The following is a 12,777-nucleotide window of genomic DNA, read 5'->3' as shown; positions in this document are numbered from 1 at the left end:
AACTAGAACTGAAATCCTCTTTGAATGCAAGCAGGCCTTAGGTTTAGCAGCAGCTGTGAGATGGAGACTTACTATTAATGGCAGATTCAAGCAGCGTGAACAATAACGAGGCTCTGTTTAAGGTGGACACAGCTTGTCTGCATTACAACTGGACCTTGAGAACCTGTGTTAATTAACACAATTTTAAGTGGTGTCAGCTGTTTCTGAGTAAAGCAATTGATTAGAGCAATAAATGCTTTATTCTTGGTCTTACAAGAATATGGATTTAGGAAGAGAGTTATGATCAATAGGCGGGGTTTTAATTTTTTTATCTCAAAACCTTTTGAAAGTTGTGAAGTATTTTAATGGACTGAGAGGATTATTTCATTTTTTAATAATCTGTTATTTGGAAAGCACAAAGAAGAAATCAGTCTGGAATGCGATAATTTTATGTTCATTTCCAGGGGTTCTTGACTTAGTTCCAGACAACACAATTTCTTATGTATAATTTTTACTCCTATTTAGCAGCCTTACTGAACAAGTTTAATTGGGTACGTGCATGTTTATAAAATTAGTTTCCTGTCCTAGATATGATTTATAAATCCAGGGGTACAGTGCTTTAAAATACAAAGGTTTGTGTAGGAAGACAATCATTTAATGCACCCTTAAATGTCATCTTAGGGCCAGGGTGCTGGTTTCATTAAAGGGATCTGGCACGTGACAAAGTCCATGGGCGTTCATGATGAGCTCAAGGCTGCAGCTTGCCTTGCACTGGGAGGACCTCTCACCTCTGCTTCAATGGGTTGGTCATCTGTCTGAGGCTTCTGTCACTAGTCTTGACAGTGAAAACAAAGATCATATTTTGGCAGCTATATTAGAAGGTGAGGCATTAATTGTATTATTCCATACTTCTTCCCAGAGGCAGCAGCTGCACAGTGTGGCATAATTTCATACAGCTGTTCATCATCTGATTCTTGGGTGTGAAAAACTTACCAGGCAGTAGTGTAAGGAACAACTCCATAGTCCTTGTTTTGTCAGAAAGGGCACAACAGAACTGCTATACATGCACCTAGGCTTTAGCAAACGTCTGCATATTGATCTGAAGTTAAAATATTGATAAGCCACTGTTTTGATGAGGAATTGGGGAATTTTCTGGCTCAAACATGTAATCTAATTTCACATAACAGTTCATTTACTTACTCCTCCCCTTACTATGTACATCCAGCCTAAAGAATGAAGGGCACAATGCACGTCCTGTAAAAGTTGGCCACAAGAGGTGGGATGCCTGTGGATTAGACATGTGACAAATGACTGTGGCATTGGGTGGCAGAGGCTCCATTCAGCACACGCTGCAGGGCTGATGGTTGGCTTCTGGCCCCAGTGCATAAGGCAGCAAGCAGATCTCAATAGCACCTAGGATGTGTCTTACACCTCTAGCACACTGGCTTTATTTAAGGCTGACTGATGTCTTAGGCAGGCTTCTTCATGTTTACTACACTGTTTTACATTTTCAGACTTTTTACCCCCAAGCACATAATTTTTAATTTTAAGATAAAACAGAAAATTATTCCCCCCACAACACAGCTACAGGAGTAAATGTTCAAATTCACATACTTTTCATTCCCTTTTTCTGATGCAGCTATGCTAACGCGTGCAGGAAGCAGAAGGTCTGTGTGGGTAAAGCAGAAAAGCTCGCACGCCACGGGTTCCTCTCCTTCTTCACATACCTCATGGACCATGCAGAAAATTTCTAGCTAATTAACTAGGGGAACTGAGAAATCATCTGCTTCTTTGGAGCACAAAAATGCAACATGGCCTAGTACTAAGCCTACTTAGCATCTAAAGCCCTGTGCTGCTCTGCCCTCTCAGTCTGGGAAGCAGAACTCTGCATAGTGAGAGCTCCCAGGTGGGATCTTTTAACTGCTGGGGCTTAATGAACATTATGTGAAAAGACCTTTTAAAAGAGGCTGCTTAGAGTTTACTCCTGGTTATAACAACCCTAGGGTAGTCTACTTTTGTTGCTGCCTTCTTAAGAGTCCACTTGTGGATATACAGTGACTGCTCGTTCCACCTCTATGCAAAGGGCTAAAGTCTAACTATCCTTCATAGAAGGGTATTTCTGTCAGTTTCTTCTAAGTTAGATGCGCATGAGGGGAAATTCTCCCACTTCTACTGTTTTAACTGGCATGACAAGACTGCATGTATTAACCTCAGGGTACCTGAACTGAATGACTAAATCGGTAAGCTTGGAGGAGATTTATAGGATGAGCACTAAAATATGGTGTAAAAAAAAAAAAAAAGCTTTAAGAAAGGTACGTTAATTGGACACGTAGATCAATATGAGTAGCTCCGTTTGAAAGATCTGTGACCTACCACAGACAATGGAGCAAAAGGTATATCTGAAATTCGTTTTTCAATGCTTCTTGGCTGCTACCAAGCACAGAATACTAAGATACCAATCTTCGCGATGCCATCTACCCTGAGCAATAAAAACCCACCCTTAATTTAACCGGAGTCACCAGTCAGCTCCTGAGGCATAAACAGGCAGCTGAAGCACCGCGCGTAGGCTGACTTTAGCGCTGGATGCCGAGCAGCGCTTGGCACAGGTGGAGGAGTTTTCATCACAGACCCAAATTAACTCCGGTGAAGTTGTTCCGCGCCTGCCAGTGCCGGAGGAACAATCTCCGTGTGGGAGAAGCGCCCAGCGCGCCGCCCTCCCCTCCCGGCGCCGCTCGGCTGAACAAAGGCGGCAGCGCCGGGTCCCCTTTGTGCGCCGCGGCCCGGGCACGGAGCGATCCCAGCGCCCGCCCCGGGCTCCCAGCACAGCACAGCACAGCCCGGCCCGGCCCGGCACGGCTCAGCAGCGCGTCGGGAGGAAGCGCCGGCTGCGCGGTGGGCGGGCGGGCGGCTGCCGGCGGCCCGGGCCCTGCCCGCCCCCGTCTCCTCCCCTCGGCCGCCGATCCTCCGCCCTCTCCTCGCGGCGGCGGCGGCGGTGCCTTCCTCGGCCCCGGCTCCTCCGGCTCTCCGCGGCTTCACCTCGCTCCGCTCCGCTCCGGGGGCTCCCGCGCCGCGCTGCCCAGCACGGTAAGGGCGAGACGCGGCTCGGCTCGGGGCCCAGGGTGGCTCCGTCCCGCGGCTCCCCCGCTGGCTCTGGGCGGCCCCGGGAGCGGGGCGGGCGGGACCCCGCGCTGCCAGCCCCGGCGGGTGTCTGGCCAGGGGGCTGCAGCGGGGCTGGGGCGCCGCGCTGCCCCGGGGGCGGGCGGGGGCTCCCCCATCCGAGGGCTGCAGCAGGAGCCGCCCAGCCCAGCCCAGCCACGCTGCCGGGGGTCGGCGGGCGGGCGGACGGGCGGCTCCCGGAGGGGACGGAGCGCAGCCCCGAGCGGGGGGTGCCGCGGGCGCTGCCCCAGCGGCCGAGCCGGCTGCGCCTCCCGGCCCCGGGCGGCGGCTCCGACCCCCAGCCCGCGAGCGGGTTCGCGGCGGAGCGGGTAGGGCGGTTTGGCTCGTCTGAAACGCCTCGCTAAATGGCAGGGGAAAGCGTATGGCCCGGGAGAAAGCCGCTGGAAGCGATAGCTGCTGGACTCCTCCGAGTTATTTCCCCGAGTCGGAGCGTAGTGGGAACTTCCTCCCGGGATGCCCGTTCGGGGGGATGCGGGGCTGAGCACATGGCTGCCTCCCCTGGGTCTGCCCCGCGTCTGTCACTGCACCGTCTGCCAAGGGGCCTGCCGGCGCCTGCTCTCCTTTCGGAGCGCTAATCTGACCCCAGGAAAACTTTAGCTGGGCGAGGGAAGGAGGCTGCTCCAAAAGGTAATTTACTTAAACGCGTTGGGTTTTTTTCCCTGCTCGTCTTCCTTCCCTCGCTCAGGCTAGGCATCTGTGGAAAGGAGGGAAAGCAATGGGATTATCTGTGTCTAAGGGTCCAACGCGTATGGCTGCTGATAGTGCAGAGAAGAAGGTTAAAACTTGCAAAGACTTGGCGCTGGCAAATTAACATCTTCAGTGAATCGTAGTGTTAACTTTTTAAGTTTGAATTTTATGGTCCTTTGCTTGTTGATTGTTCCTCGTGTTTAAAGTCTTTAGATACTCAGGTATTTAAGGCCGAAACATATTCTTTGCACTTGCAATGATAATGTTGTTGCATTTTGTAAACATCAGGACAACTTTTATCTTTAATGTAGCGCCTTTTATCACTCAGCTGTATTGAGCTGTACTAAATACTTGCACTGTTTGTAAATCTGGTGCTGATTTGTTGGGTGGCTTTGCAAAGGTCACATCAGTTCATCCAATACATGCATTTTTTGTAAAACGCCTGTATTGATTTAGTGTGGTACAGGGTCAGACTTCGCATTTATAAATTATTTCACATTTGTACTTGTGTGCTATAATAGCCGTGCTTTATAAAGCAACTATTCCTTAGTTTTTCCTACTGGCAGATCTTGGTGTGTGGTGTACAGGAGGTGTACAGCTTTATGGGCATCTAATGTTAAGTGTCCTACTTATTTAAAAATGTTGAGAGCTCTAAAAGGGTCAGTGTAATCCATACCACACATGTGCTCAGCTGACCTAGAATTAACAGGATAAAACACTTTTAGGCGCTTCTGGAGTGAAAGGTAGGATGCTGTTTCCGTGTGCATGGCTAACAATGACTTGCTTTTTCAAGGTGTCCAGTGCCATGTTCCCCAGTTTGGAGGGTGGCAGAACACCCGGAAAGGCTTGGCTTAAATTGGTGAGACTGGTCATGGGAGCAGAAGGCACCAGCAGCCTGGAGGTGCTCCATGGGGAGGTGAACACGATTGTGTTGGTGGCCAGGGGAGGTGGATGCAGGGACCACCACCAATTCCTCATGGATGGTGGGCAGCCCTTGCTGTGCTGTGGGGCTGCTGGAGCTGACAGAGCTGAGTGCCCTCTCAGGGCCCCCATTTCATGTGGGTTGGTAACTTAGCATGTCAGGTGCTATTTCATGCTGTGGGACTGAGTTTCCCCTCTGGCTTTCAGGAGGCAGCAGGCAGGTGCCTGTGCTCGGCTGTGTTGGTGCAGGCACACCAGGAATGTGGTGCTAAGTGTGATTTACTGCCTCGATGGGACTGATAGCCCGTGCCAGCAAGTTCGCTCTTCTGCACAGAAGGCCTGGACTGCCTTCATGCCAGCGCATCCATGTTAAGCAAATTGTATCACAAGCTAAAGTTAAGAGTTAACCATGTTTTCCAGGTTCTTGTGGAGATCATCTGCTGTCACTTTGCTGGAGAGGCTCTTTCTGTGTTGTGTCGGAGCAGCTGGCCACCTTCACCTTTCTTGTCTGCCCCTCTTAGGCTTGTGGTGACCATGCTGAAGAGCCAGTTGTTGCAGCATTTACTATAGGTGCAGTCTTCCACTGGGTAGGAGATGGTTTTCTCTTAAAGGTTCCTGCTTCTCTTTCAAAATCTGGAGGTCTAAGGTTGATTTAGCAAGGCAAAACTGACTCAAATTGTAGGACACAACTTTGCAAATAAGTTTTGATTGCTCAGAACTACAGAGCTCATTTTGGATAGTGTGCTAGTGTGTAAAGGGAAGGTGTTTCTCAAATGTGCTTTTGTAAGTATGTTTCGCAGTGCTGACTAGCTATGTTAGAAGTCAGTACACTGAATTATCATAGGGTAGATTTTGGCCATTAATTGTAGTGGAATGCAGAGTAAATGAAGGCTTATGTTTACAGCCTGCCCAGAACTAGAGGGTGTATCTTTAAATTCTGGAACATCTCTGGTCTCTCACTGGCTAACAGTGTGTCTTGTTTTCTGCTGCTAGATTACGGCTCCCTCCCATAAGGCCTTAAGCACATGTGTTGATCAGCCTCAAGTTAATAGTTTTTAATTAAACTGAAGGGTCAACTACAAAGTGTTTTTCTTTCAAGGAAGCTTTATTTTAGTAGGGCAAGTTCTGAGAAGTTAGAAGAGCTAGTTTGTGTTATCCATGGAGCTAAAGGCCTGTAGGAGTTGGAGGTTTAAATTGAAAAAAAGAGAAAAGCTTGGACTGTCTTGGACTGTTGAAGTGTAAGGTACAATAGCTGCTTGGAAACTGCATTTTAAGGAGAAGCAAAAGCTTGCCAAGTTGGGCTGGGGACCTTGCTGTGAGAATAAGATACTGCAAGTTACCAGAAAACCTAAAAGGAATGAAGTAAAGGAGGGGATTGATTGTTGGAGAGCAGAAACTGCAGGGATAGCATGTGAACTGCCAAAAGCTAGAGGATGAAGAAATTTAAGATGAAGAGAGGGGGGAAAAAAAAAGAAAAAGAGCAGAAGAGAATTTGGCTATGATGTTGTGAGGACCAGGCTGTATGAAAAATGCTTGATGCCTCTAAAATTAGCACTTCTTGTTTTAGTTGTTTAGTTTTAGATATGCATGAGGATTGAATATGGGAGAAAGATAGGGTGCCAAATGGAAATGACTGGAATAAATATCTTGTGTCTGCTCCTAGTCAAACTAAGTCTGAGGGTCTCTGCTTTTGTGCTCTGAAAGAGCTTGGGCAGGGCATTGGAGCCAGGTTAAAAAATAGAATTGGGTGTTATTGGGTTAGTCTGAAGGTAGCAGTTGTGATAGCAAGATAGCGAAAGATGTATAGTTCCATTTCTTTTAAAAAGAGAAGGATATCTTCACACCTTTTACTCTGGTCACAATAGAATTTAAGGATTTAGAATAAATTTGGAATGGAAAAAATAATTAAGTATATAAAACTAAGTGGAAAACAGGATAAAGAGCATCATGTATTTGCCACAATTAGGTCATGGGAGACTAAAGTCATATTACTACTGCCTAAATACTGAATGTCCAAGACAATAGGAGCAGAAGGCTTCAGTTCCATGTATATACACCAAAAATAACTAAATTGGAAATGTGAGGCTTAGCTAAAGGTGTCTCCTGAAGGAGTAATTATGAGTTTGCCTGCCTCATAAAGCAATTATTCATGCTCTGCATCAGTATTAGTGGAGAGCTGATGTCTTTGCTTCACCATACTGGCTGAAATAGCTGTATGAGAAGGACAATTGCTGATGAAGCAAAGTTGGTAGTCGGCACCGAGGTGGGTTGGATTATTGCACAGGAAGAATTGAATGTCTGTGATGACTGAAACAATAGGAATGTCAGGAAGTTGAATAGCTCTAAAAGCAGAGTTATTTACTGAGTGATTATTAACAACACATCTGCTATCAGCTGGCAAGTCATCCCTTAAAGCGGGTTTGGAGGAAAAGGCCTGACAGCCGCAGGCAGGGATGACTCTTATTTGATACTGACCATGAAATGGGAGCAAACGTGGTGCTCTGGAAGAGCTCAGTGAAGATAGACAAGTCATTAGGCAAGACATTAGGGTGACTTTGTGTCAAATACTTTAGATAGTTCTGGGCACTTACGTGCAGAAAATATTAAATCCTAGTGGAACATGTAGATGGACATCCAAACTACAAAGACCATGTAGTGTGAACAGTCTGGAGTTAGATGAGAGACTAAAACTTAAACTACTCTGGCTTTTGTGTCTTAGTAATGGCAGAGATGGGAGATAGCAGCTGCTTAGAAGTTCCCTGGGGCAAATTCTTGGAGGAGAGGAAGAGTCATAAACTGAAGATTCATCTGTGATTTTGGGTTAAAAACTTGGTGTATGGAAGGGTAATTTGATGGATGAGTACAAGAATAATGCACGTGGGGGATTTGAGTTTCCTTACTGTCAGATTTTGGATGCCTTCCTAGCTGTATGTATCCTTAATCCCACCTAAGTATTGAAGTTTGCATGTGACTGTTCAGGAATGGAGCAGTTCAGGTAACTGAAACTGTTATATTTTATGCTTTGGTGTTCACAGTTAATCCACAGAAATAGTACTTTACTTCAGTAAAGGAGGTATGATGAGCAGAAGCACTTATTTTTGGGGAGCGTGTGTTGTCTAGTCACATGATGGTGGATGGAATTTATAGCAAGTAAAAACACTTATCTATGACATTAGTAGCTGTTTTGTTCTCTTTTCAGTGCATAATGGAGTGGAATGAAGCTTAACTCATAAAATATTTAAGATAACCACAAATTAATATATGTGGGACAGAAAATGCATAAATGGACATGCAGGCTGGAGGTCAGGTTGGCTGACTTGCACCCATAAATAAATAAAAGGGTTCTCCTGTCGAATGAGTGCCTGTGTTTATCCTCTGCCTGATTTCATACTCTCTGGTCTTAGGGGTGTTCCATGGCACTGGCTGCATCCTCTTGTTGGGGGCTGTGCTCCTGGGAGTAGGGGCTGCCTGGGGAGAGGCTTGGGCAGAGCCTTGTGGGGTGGATGAAGTGCAGAGCTGTTGAAAACCCCTGGTGGGGGCTCTCAGCTGGGGTCTGTGTGCTTGTCTGTGGCTTTGTTTTGCAGTACCTGACCCAGGTGTTGGTGCTGAGCTGTGCCAAGGCCAATGCACCCTGACCCCTGGGAAGCAAGTGGGGTATGAGGTGTGCTAATTGAGACACACTTCCTCTAGTGACAGTATTGAAGACTTGACTGGTTCACAGTGAAGAGAAGAGTGTGCCCCATTGGAAGTGTGAAGATGGCAAGTGTGGTTGAAGGCAATGCTGTGTTGACTTTGATCTTTGCCATAGTGTCAGTCTCTCTTGGTTTATAAACTGTCTTGTGGCTGGTGTGTGTATGCCCAGTGAAACTTCTGGAAGCTTTGAGATGACTTCAAAAAGAAAAAAAGAATATGTCACCTGTGTGAATGTATTCTGAGAAAAACCATTGAAAAAATAAGGTGCTTTGAGTGTGTTTGTACATCAAAGCAAGATGAATATCTTGATATTGCTTTATGACTATTTGTTTTGAATTTATAAGGCGGGTGTCTTACTGCCTTAGAAATAATCCAGTTGCAAACTCCTTTCCAATGTAGTTTATTAAAATCTGAACTATTGAATTTTAAGTGTTTGCCCTAAATGCCTGTGTATTTTTTGCTTTAAAGAGGAGCTATGTAATGAACTCAATGTGTCAGCATGCCCCATAGGAAGCAATTGTGAAAAGATTGTGTTGAGCCATCAGAAGAATAATTAGACAATCCCAGGGAAAATTGAATGTGTTGTCCTGGTAGCTTTTAGCATGCATTATTAGGCTGTTTGCGTACTGTTATTTTTCATTTACTGCTATTGCCCTATTATGCAATAAAAGTATAGTTAAAAAAGATAAGACTAGGACTGTGGCGGGCATTATAACATCTTTCATTTGACAGCCTTTAAGTCCCAAATATTAATGAATGTGGTGGAAAAGTTGTTTCACATTTACAAGGGAGAGATTCAACCTAAATTCAAAGTCTTTACCAAATCAAAGAGCAAAGCACTTGTCTCTTGATGCTTTGCTGTGTTCTTTAAAAACAAAAATCACTCAAATAATTTCCTGTTACAATTTGAGGTCTTGGAAAAGTCTGCATTAAGAAATGGGAGGAAATGTTTTAAGACTGTACTGGACAGGGAAGATAATAATTGAGTTGGGTATTGTCTGAGTTGTCTTCTTCATCTAGTGCCTCTTCACAGTACTACACAAGTCTGGTTTAAGTAACTGCCCAAATTCATGAGTGGACCCAGACCTTTGGATTTGTGATGACCTTTGTCTCTATTTGACAAGTTAATCTGTGCATGCTGCTACTTGGGAGGTCAGGCAACCACAAGGAAGCTGTTTCTCATGTATGCATGTGCCTATATATATATATGCAGTTTGAATCAGGATGGAGGAGAATCATTTAAGTAATGCTTGGTTAGAGCACTTTTGAGGTGATGGTGATGATGATAGTATGAATTTTATTTTACTTTATTTTATTTATATAAAACTTAATGTTGCTGTGATATGTTTGTCAATCTGTTATTTGTCTTCCTGTCTAACTCCAGTGGGTTTGGACCATTTTTAAAATCCTGCTTAAGAACCTTTTGTCACTTTTGTCACATGCAGCCACATACTTCAAGATTATATTCTGAAAATTGCATATTTATTACTAACATTTGTAAATTGCTCATGTAAGTACAATAAGTAACATGACATGTTCCATGTGCATGTTGTATTTAATTGCATTTAATATTTAGATTCATATTATCTGTGTTGTTTTGCCTTTCTGAGCTGCAATATTGCTGAATTTTATTACTGTTGGGTTGTCCCAGTGTGTTAGTTTGGGTGTTCAGTGATAATTGCAGTGAGTGTCAATCCTGAATGAATTTAAATGGTAGGCAGTGTGAATGAAACTTCATGGTTTGCTTTTGCTCTATTTGGATAGGTGTTGTTTTGTCACTGAAGATCACTTATGATAGTCTCTCTACATAGTTGATACAATATGTAGGGACTTACTGATAAATCAGTTAATTTTATTAATTAATATCTGCTAATCAGAAACTAGAATCACAGTTCCATAATGTGTGATTTTTGCAGTGTGTTTGTACAAATGCTTGGGGAGCATTGCAGATAGGAAGGCCTCCTTATTCAGATTTCCTGCAAGACCTCCATACATGCTTTACTGAAGGATTTCAGGTGTTCTAGTTAATTTTGTCTTTATTTATTGCTGCTGTGCTGTCTTGCACTGTTTTCTGTGCAAGTTTGGGGTTTACTCCTGTTGTAATATTGGGTCCTATTCCCTGCAAATGAAATTTTGCTTATTAGACTGAGCTTCAGAACTTCTAGCTGAAGTGAATTCCCCAAATCTTTGTGTATTTAAAACTACAATTTCAGGTCTTTCCCCCTTGTGCCCCTTTCTTTCTGTTTAATAGACTATGAGGAAAAAGAGACACTGACTCTAATGAAACACACCATATAGGAGTACACAATGTTCTCTTTATTTGAAGAAAAATGTTGTTTTCCTCTGATCTTTGCTGCAGTCATTTGAGGTGTTCACTTATGACTAAATTACATTTATTCATTTAAAAAATAAATTTTGATTTTTTTTCTGATGGCCTGTTTCTTATAGCAAGTTTGTGCTAGCACACAAATTTCTTTTAGGACTGAGAACTTTTTTTCCCCCCTGTTTAATTGAAAGATGATCAGTATCATTTTTCTCTTCCTTTCCTCTCAATCTTCCTTAAACCAAAACAAACCCTTCAGTCCTTAAACAAAAGTGTCTTTGTTTTTACATTTGTTTTATGAAGTTGCTTGAATCCTTTGGGAAAAAGCTTTCCTCTCACAGGAAGAGAGGGAAAAAACCCCCCACCCTTCTAAAGCCAAAAACAGCAAGCCTGCCACTAGACATTACTTTGTTTTGCTATCTGAATAGTGGCAGATTGCATTAAAAAAGCAATTTCTCATCTTAATGAATGAAAAGTGCAATTGCAGAAATGCACACAAATAGACAAATGGTTTTCACTCAGCAAATGTAAAATTGGTAGTATCCAGGGCAATAATTTGCTACACGCCCTTCTGGAAGCTTCTTCACATTTGGAAGTGGAATTTTAAATGGGTATTTTGTAGTTCTGAGAGGTGGGACTATGAACTGCTCCTTGGTTTTTCTGATTTTATTTTTTGACACTGTTTAGTGCTAAAAGTCTCTTGGTTGTACACCTTGGTGCTGTTCTGATGCTATGGCCCCAGCTGTGGAGCCGTCCATCCTGGCACACTAGGCAGTTGTGTGAAACACCATCTCCTAACCTAGGAACCTGGAAACTGTCAGCAAACATGAGTTAAATGAGAGATTGGGCCAGGAAGACAAAGAATTATGTGAAATATCACCCTGCTAGTTTGTCTGCATGGGCTTTATCCAGAATATATACACTAAAGAACAGAGATGCTGATGAGCTAGTACAAGATGATTGCAGCAGACTTTCTCCCAAATGCAAAATTGAGTCAGTGGCCTACTATTCTTGATCACCTGTATTATTATGCAGGCTGGAGGGATCAAGGATGAAGAAAAATTTTCTGAGTAAATGCAAAAGGTGAATGAAAAATAAGGCGGCCTCCGTTAACACCAGGAGATAAGGACTTATCTGCTGAAGAGTGAGAAATCAGACACTGGGCTAAAAGCATTGGTACAGGACTGTGCTGGAAGACCCCTTTGTGAGCGTTATATGGAGAATTAGGGGTATGGTGGCCTCCCTGGGTTCCACGGGCACCTCACATCTTAAGCAGCTCTTGAATTTTGCTTGACATTCCCTCTGTTAGTGTCCTGCATTGCTGCTGTCCCCCTTCTGTCCCCAAAGCCCATGCTGTGTCAACTATAGCTCATGCTGGGCTTCCATGTGTGTGCAGCTGTGAACAGCTGTGTCCTCATGACTGGCTTAGCCATGGTGTCCTGGTGAAACCTTCATGTCATTTCCTGGGCTTCCTTTTTATATCCCAACCTTGCAAGTACAGCTGCTTGTGCTTCCAGTGCCTGGGAACAGAACTGTGTGTGCTCTGCAGTGCCTTGTGGAGTAGCATCCATACCTCTCATAAACAGGCATGTGCAGAGATGATTATATGGATGTTCATCTTATATCTGAAACATTTTTAAGTGCTCATCATGAAGACTAGACCAGAGAATTATAGGCTTTGGAGAGATAGAAGCTGAATTAACTTGTGCTTTGCTGGCTAAGCTGCATTAATGTTTTCATTACTTGCCCTAAAATGCAGTAGGCAAAAGCTGTAGGGAGAGGCCCTGTCCTCCATCTGTGGTGAATTTAATAAAATAAAGGATTCTAAACTTTCTGCTTTCTTCTAAACTTTCATTATCCAAGAACCTCTATGAACGTACCAAATGATGCTGTTTAGATTGTTGCAGTCAACTAATTTGATTTCCATATTACTTCTGGGTGGCTGTTGCTGAAAAGATTTTTTTACAAGGTGCCTTGCCCCAGTATGAAATCAGATC

General features: G+C 44.0%; 1 protein-coding gene across 2 annotated transcripts in view; it reads left to right on the top strand.

The window, feature by feature from the left end:
- Nucleotides 1-2,964: 2,964 nt before the first annotated feature.
- FAM110B (family with sequence similarity 110 member B) overlaps nucleotides 2,965-12,777 on the top strand; it is a 118,661-nt gene continuing 108,848 nt past the window's right edge. Inside the window, exon 1 of one of the 2 annotated variants that reach the window (XM_054284969.1) lies at nucleotides 2,965-3,063. The gene's annotated coding sequence lies outside the window, so the exon portion shown is untranslated. Of the gene's footprint in view, nucleotides 3,064-3,536; nucleotides 3,784-12,777 lie in introns of those variants that run through there. The other variant, XM_054284970.1, reaches the window with a different exon arrangement.

Source organism: Melozone crissalis, unplaced genomic scaffold (genome assembly GCF_028551555.1).
Source record: "Melozone crissalis strain CALT ecotype California unplaced genomic scaffold, PUWL_Pcris_2 ptg000042l_1, whole genome shotgun sequence".
Classification (NCBI taxonomy): Eukaryota; Metazoa; Chordata; class Aves; order Passeriformes; family Passerellidae; genus Melozone; species Melozone crissalis.
This window is presented reverse-complemented; position numbering and strand designations above follow the sequence as displayed.